We start from the raw sequence: 7820 nt of genomic DNA on the forward strand, positions 1-7820 counted from the left end.
GGGGGGGAGGGTATAGGGAACTTTTGGGATAGCCTTTGAAATGTAAATAAAGAAAATATCTAATAAAAAAAATGGTGGAAAAAAAAAGAGAATAAAAAAAAAAGATCAGCTAAACACAGGAGCCAGGTGAATCTCTGATGCAATGCTAGTCTATTGTTAAACCAGGGGTTCTTTAGTAAATACCTGATTATGCTATTCCCCTGGGCCTAGTGAAGAAACCAGCACCAAACCCACCTATTTCCTAGGCCATTGTGTATTCCTGTGTTTGGGTGTTACTCAGCTATTGTCCTAAGGAATTACTATGCAGACTAACCCTGAGCTTTTCTAGCTCTCTTTAGGGCAAATTGTAATGCTTAATTAGTTTCACTGTCTCTACTAGAAGTGAATTTGAATGTTACTGAATAGGTAACATCCTTACTGAATTCAAAGCTCAGAGTCGACTTCAAGGATTTTCTAGGAACCATTGGAACACTGGTGGAGGCTTAGCTACATGTCAAAATCAATCCTTAAAGGCACTTAAAATAAAAAAATACTGAAAGAGAGCACATGGATCCATACACCAGACTAACTTGGGGACAGGGTTTGAGTATATGGGCTATTGGAATGCCAAGGTTCTGAAAGACCCACAAAGTGAGGACTCCCCCACATTCTGACTCAGGAGAGGTATCACCCCAAATTACTTAGGAGAAACGGTCTTTTTTTTTTTTTTTTTTTTTTTTTTTTTTTTTTTTGAGACAGGGTTTCTCTGTATAGCCCTGGCTGTCCTGGAACTCACTTTGTAGACCAGGTTGGCCTTGAACTCAGAAATCAGCCTGTCTCTGTCTCCCATGTGCTGGGATTAAAGGCATGAACCACCATGCCCAGCGAGAAACAGTCTTGATGCAAACTGCAAGACGACTTTTTATTCCAAGAGCACTTTGGGACCCACAGTCCTACACCATGCAGGGGTAGAGGACCTTGGAGGGGGTATTTAAAGGAATAATCCACAACTCAAGGGGGCGGGGAGGGCATTGTTGGAAAATACCAAAAATACCAGTTAAGAGTCACGAGGAAGTGGGAGACAAGACAGTTTCTATTAGCCTCTAACAATAGCACATTTGCATAGTAGGTTCCAGGAGTGGTCAGGGTGGGTCAGGGTGACTTTCTTTGAATGAACACTCCCTGAACTCAGGAAGCCAGTGGGTGGAGGAACGCCCCTATCTGTTTTATGATTAGCATGCCTTGGAGCATTAAGTCACAAAGGTCACATTCTCAAGCCTGGGCCTAAAGGCCTAGAAGTTATGTTTTTATGACTTTTTCAGTTCCAGGAGGGAGTTTCTGTGAAACTCTTTGCCTTGTGACTGCTTTCAGGCCCTTAGGCCTACCAAGCAGACTGCACTGGAGTTGACATAGCATATACAGACAAAAGTAATGTAAACAATTACTTTGGGAGGTGGCTTGTAAGAGAACAACAAAGAATGAGACAGAATGCTTTGCTTGATATTTATAATTATGTATCAACTTTGAAGAAGGTGACTATCTTACTCAGGGTTTCTATTCCTGCACAAACATCATGACCAAGAAGCAAGTTGGGGAGGAAAGGGTTTATTCAGCTTACTCTTCTATGTTGCTGTTCATCACCAAAGGAAGTCAGGACTAGAACTCAAACAGGTAAGGAAGCAGGAGCTGATGCAGAGGCCATCATCAGGAGAGATGTTACTTATTAGCTTGCTTCCCCTGGCTTGCTCAGATTGTTTTCTTATAGAACCCAAGACTACCAAGAAATATCATGTTTTTGAAATAAACTATTTGAAATAATAAAAAAAGGAAAGAAAAGAAAAGAGAAAAATGTATAAGTATACTTAATGTAAGAAGGAGAATAAAATATTTTAGAGGGTTTTTTAAAAAGTAAAATATTAAAATTTTAGTAAAAAGCTAACGTACAAACATCAAGAGCAAAAGAAAGAAAAAAGATGTGAGAAGGTAATGGAGTAGCTTATTTCTGGGTCCTTTAATATCTGAGCCTACCAAGGGGAGGTGTGGTCAATTGACATATAAATCTTTTGTTGTTTGTACTATTCTGGCTGGTGCTCAGAGATTCAGTTCACCAACAATTGCCTGAAGTTCCCCTTTCGTGATCAAGGGATCAATATTATCCACATATAGGGTAGGAACTTGTAGGCTAGCATATACTTACTCATTCCAAATATTCCCATTTGTGCACCCTATGATGGTCAAGGATGGCCCATGTCAAGGTCAAGGGTGGCTCTTGAGTGTATTGGAGAGTAGGATAGGCATATCTCAACAGGGTATATAATAGAGGTTACATCTCAGTCCTTTTAGATCCTTCCCAGAAGTGAATCCTACAGGAAGGAGATGGCTGGCACTGCCCTGATGAACCTGAACTTCAGCATTCTTATTTTTGCTGGCTACAAACCCTTTGTCAGAGAGGTATCGATAGACTGAACAAGCATCTTATTGATCACATACTTGTATATCTGTCCCTGAAGTTATTCTAAATGATAGAATTTGTGCTTCGATATAGAGGGTAGGGTCACCCACTGCACCACCATAGTCTGGGGCCTCTATCTGCTAAATTTTTTCAGCATCCTCAGCCTTCTTTTTCTTCAAAATTGTATCTTGTGATGATCCCACCCTCAAAGAGCACAGTCTTACTCATTTGTAATTATCTTGTTTTTAAGCCACCGAAGTATGTAAGTTTCAAATAGGTCCTGTTTCAAGATGGTGTATGGCTGTATACCTGAGAGATATGGGGAATGCCAAAATGGACTTTTCCAATGTCACTTGGGGGGAGGTGTCATATTGGACTACTTTTTTGGTTTTTTTGTTTTTGTTTTTGTTTTTGTTTTGGCTTTGGTTTTTTGAGATGGCACTATTTCTGAAAAGACTACTCATACCAGATACAGAGCAAACATCAAAGTAAGAATATCACCAAAGTCCAACTTGGTGATTCAATACATTTATTACAGGAATATGACTAAGGAGTCATTTTTTAGGAATAGAAATGCCTCAAGGACAGCTGCATCACAGAGATCACACACTGGCATGGGAGATAGCTCACAAAAAATGTAACTTTGGAGTACTATGTATAACTTGAAGGTAGCTTAGCAGGTTGTATGTCATCTCTTCCAGGAAGTTCAGCTGGTCTGAGCCTGTCTCTAAGCAATCCTTATTATTTATGAAAACCAAGGAGGGAAGTGCATCATACTTCTGCTCAGTTTCAGGGATTTCCTGAAGATTTTGAGTTGTTTATTTCTAAAGCCTAAAGGAACTTTCCTTTAGAACTTCCTGAGTCTTAACTAGCTTTTCAGAGGAAATTATTACTCATTGAAAGTCACAGTCAATCAAGTTCTCCAGCTGATTTAAGAGATTTTAAGGCATGTGAGAACCTTAAACTTGCCCTGCAACTGAGACTGACAGCCTCTTTTTATTCCAATATTCTAGTGTCCTGGGTAGTTTTATGTCAACTTGACACAGCTAGAGTCATCTGAAAGTAGGGAACATCAATTGAGAAAATGTCTCCATAAGACCCAGCTTTAGAACATTTTCTAAATTAATGACAGATAGGAGAGGACTCAGCTCATTGTAGGTGGTGCCATCCTTGGGCTGGATGGTCCTGGGTTCTATAAGAAAGCAGGCTGAGCAAGCCATGGAGAGCAAGCCATTAAGGACCATCTCTTCATGGTCTCTGTCTCAGCTCCTGCTTCCAGATTTCTGCTCTGCTTGAGTTCATGCCCTCAGTGTTTTTTGTTTTGGGTTTTTGTTTATTTTTTTCGAGACAGGGTTTCTCTGTATAGCCCTGGCTGTCCTGGAACTCACTTTGTAGACCAGGCTGGCCTCGAACTCAGAAATCCGCCTGCCTTTGCCTCCCGAGTGCTGGGATTAAAGGCATGTGCCACCATGCCCGGCTGCCCTCAGTGTTTTCAAAGATGGACTGTTGTATGGAACTGAGAGTAAAATAAACCTTTTCCTCCCCAAGTTGCTTTTGGTCATGGTGTTTCATCACAGTGAAAATAACCCTAATACTGTTGGCTCACGTTAAGTATGAGGTTTCAGCTTCCCACGTCCTGCTGGAGATGTGGGAGTAGATGGTTTGGTCTTCTTTCCTTTGTGCTGCATGGCCTTCCGTTACCACCTGCTTTTCATCTGTTCTGTCAGCATTTTCACACTTTCCAACATTCTCCCTCTCTTATCTTCAATTTTTAAGCAGTTGAACTGTGAAGAACAGATGCCAACACCCAGTCACACTGTCAACAGTGAAGTCATACCCATGCTGATGAAACATTGTGGAAACATGTTCCTTTGGATAAAATGGTGACTTCATTGTTCATGACATCACAGTCACTGATCGAAGTATAGCTCCCACAGGCTCCAGCTGGCCTAAGAAATGTGTTTTTTAAAGAAATTCTGTCCGTCTATCTCTACTCCAGTAAAGTTTTGGTTAAAGTAGTTTGTAGGCATGTAGTGCTGTGGAGCCATGAACCTTTTCTGATCTCAAAACTTGGAACTCCTAAGGCAGATTGCTGTCGACCGAAAGGAAAGGCACCAGACCCAAGGCTTTGTTAGGTGCTCCGATGATCATCTGGAACACAGAAAAAGCATTCCCTGAGGTTTGAAACACTGAGGGTAGTGGCTATTCCTGGTTGTCAACTTGACTATATTTGAAATGAACTACAATCCAGAATTGGAAGGCTCACCAGTGAACCTAATCTGGATCTGGATCTGGGTATGGAGATCTTGAGACACAGTGGTGATTGAATCCAGAAGATTAAGATAGGGAGATCTCCGAGTCCAAGGTCATCTGGGATTAAAGGTGCGTGGCACACACCTTTAATCTGGGCTACACCTTCTGCTGGGGACCATATAAGGACATTGGAAGAAGGGAGTCTGGCTCTCGCTCTTTCGCCTTCTTGCCGTGTGGGACTCAGCAACTGCTAGATCCTTGGACTTCCATCCACAGCTACTACTGAACCATTGTTGGGATTTGGACTGCAGACTATAAGTCATTGAAGGGCTAAAAATTAATAAGCTGCCTAGCTACCCCAAAGAAGTGGGGTCTGTGAGAACATGAACTTTTCACCCTCCCTTGCTGCACAATGGTTCCCGGAGCATTCTTGAGCGGAAAGTTTCCTGGAACAATCACAATGTCCCAAAGCCCCCGGTCACAATGTTCCAACGCCCCTGTGGAATGTCANCACCCTAACCACAATGTCACAAAGCCCTGGGTNTGTTGCCTAGTGTTACACATGACTAGCATATGACCTAACTGTGTGGGCAGTCTATGGTTTTAGAATTCCCCTTTTCCCTCCCCTTTTCTCCCCCCGGTTTGTGGTTTTCTCCTTTATAAGCTCTGTAAAAATTCAGGTTGGGGTCGAACTCCTCTACCCCTGCGTGGCGTATGAGTTTCGACCCCAGCATGCTGGCCTGAGCTCTTGTCTTGTCCTGTCTTCAATAAACTTCCTCGTGTGTTTACAGCAAGTCGGTCTCAGCGTCCTACTGGGTGCGCGTCCTTCCCGAGACTGGAGCAGGGGGGGGCTCCCTTCGGGGGTCTTTCATCATCAATAAATTCCTTTATTATATAGAGCATATCCATAAGTTCTGTGTCTCTAGAGAACCCTGACTAATACACTGAGCTTATGTATTCTTCTTCTTGTTAGAAATCACGTAGCTACTATTAATCCAACACGACTCTCCATGAGTCAGACTGAATAGACTCTCGCCACTGTCTCACTCCAATCTGTCCCTATGGCCAGCTTAAGGGAGCAAGTAGTCATTTGGAGAAAGTCACATGGGTAATTAGCATAAATATCTCCTAGAAGCTAAGGATAGTAGTTAGCAACAAGCAAAAGCCTGGGGTCTAAACTCGTTTAAGACTGTACTCTGCCTAACTCTAGACTAGAATTAAATGCGACTCTTTCCTAGTTGAACCTCAAAGGACACAGATATGCTATCTCTTCAAAACCCAAGAACCCTGTTAATTTTTCCCAAGACACCCATCCTTACATGTTCTCTGATTGTGAACCTTGATCTGCTGTAAAGACGTTCCTGATCTCCCACATAATACATGGAGTCTGTCTGTTTTAAGATCCTTACCCCAGCCTGGAGAAATACTACAATGGTTAAGAGCATTTACTGCTCTTGGTAGAGGACCTGGATTCAGTTCTCAGCACCTATGCAAAAGCTCACAACCACCTCTAACTCCAGTTCTAGGGGATCTGACAACTTTCTGATTGATTATTGATGTAGAAGAATACAGCCTACAATAGGTGGTGCTCTCCCTACGCTGGTGGTCATGGGTGCTGAAAGAAAGCCGGCTGAGCAAGCTGTGAGGAGAAAGCCAGTAAGTAGCACTCCTCCATGGCTGCTGTTTCATTTTTTGCCTCCAGGTTCCTGTCTCGAATTTCTGCCCAGTGACTGAGTATGATTTGCATGTTGTAAACTGAAATAAACCTTCTCCACACATTCTTTTGGTTATGATATTTTAGTTACACCAAGAGAAACTCTAATTAAGACAAAGGCAGTGGGGAGTTAGTGATGAAGGAAAGTGAATGCAAGTAGACAGCATCATAGTTAAGAAGTAAGTCTGACACAGAGAAGCAGTACATGTTTTCTGTCATATGTAGACACAAAATAAAGGAAACACAAAGAAACTATAAGGGAAATAAGAAGGGACTGTGGAATGGGGAGGGAGCAGAATGGGGGAAGGCCATGGAGAAAATGAAGATGATTGAAGGACAGTGTATGTGACTATGATTATGTCAACAGTCAAATCCAGCCGGGCGTGGTGGCGCACGCCTTTAATCCCAGCACTTGGGAGGCAGAGGCAGGCTGATTTCTGAGTTCGAGGCCAGCCTGGTCTACAGAGTGAGTTCCAGGACAGTCAAGGCTACACAGAGAAACCCTGTCTTGAAAAAAGAAAAAAAAACAGTAAAATCCACATGCATTAATAATTATAATGAAAACATTTTAATGATGGTTTACACTACTTGGTCAGCCATTCCTCATCACTTGCTGCTTGCAGTTTTGTAGACAGAATCCATGAGCAAATGTTCCAGATGATCAGTTGAAGCTTTGCTCCAGTGTGTGGCATGGATTAATCGCCATGGTCAATGAGACTGAAAGTTTGCCTGGAAACAAAACTGTGAAACTGAGAGGTGAACACCCTCAGGAGACCATCTACTTTGGAGCACTCCTGTGCTCTCTGAAAACAGAGGCAGTCATGGCCAAGGACACCAGGCTGTACCAGCTGTACAAGGTGTGCCAGAGAAGTCCTCCCCAGGGAGATGAAGTGCTCAAAGAGGCATTATTGAGAACTACTTCAGGGAAACCTAAGGGTTACTGGAACCAGATACTATTATCTTAGTTAGAGAAGAATGGAACCAACTTATAGTGTCTCTCTAGCATCCTCTACTGGCAAATCTGGGTATTATGACACTGCCATGGGGAAGTAAAAAGGCCTAATTCTCTTTCCATATGCAAAATGACTGAGAGGAGTCTATATGTGAGCAACTAACATGTATGCCTCAATAGAAACATACAAACTAGGAAAATGGAAATAGCCTCTACAGAACATCCATTTTCTTTCTGTGGTCACCAGAGCATGCATGTATATGCTGTGGCATGTATGTGGAGATCAAAGGACATAGTTGGTTCTCTGCTTCCAGCATATGGATCTCGGGGATTGAACTCAGATTCTCAGTCTTGACAGCAAGAGCCTTTGCCCTCTGAGCCACTCCACTGGCCCCGGATAAAGAGAATTTGCTGGACGTCACCCCACTGTGCACAGAATTTGATAAGAATCCTTTATGTTGTTTATTTTT

Source organism: Mus pahari, chromosome 6, assembly GCF_900095145.1.
Source record: "Mus pahari chromosome 6, PAHARI_EIJ_v1.1, whole genome shotgun sequence".
NCBI lineage: Eukaryota > Metazoa > Chordata > Mammalia > Rodentia > Muridae > Mus > Mus pahari.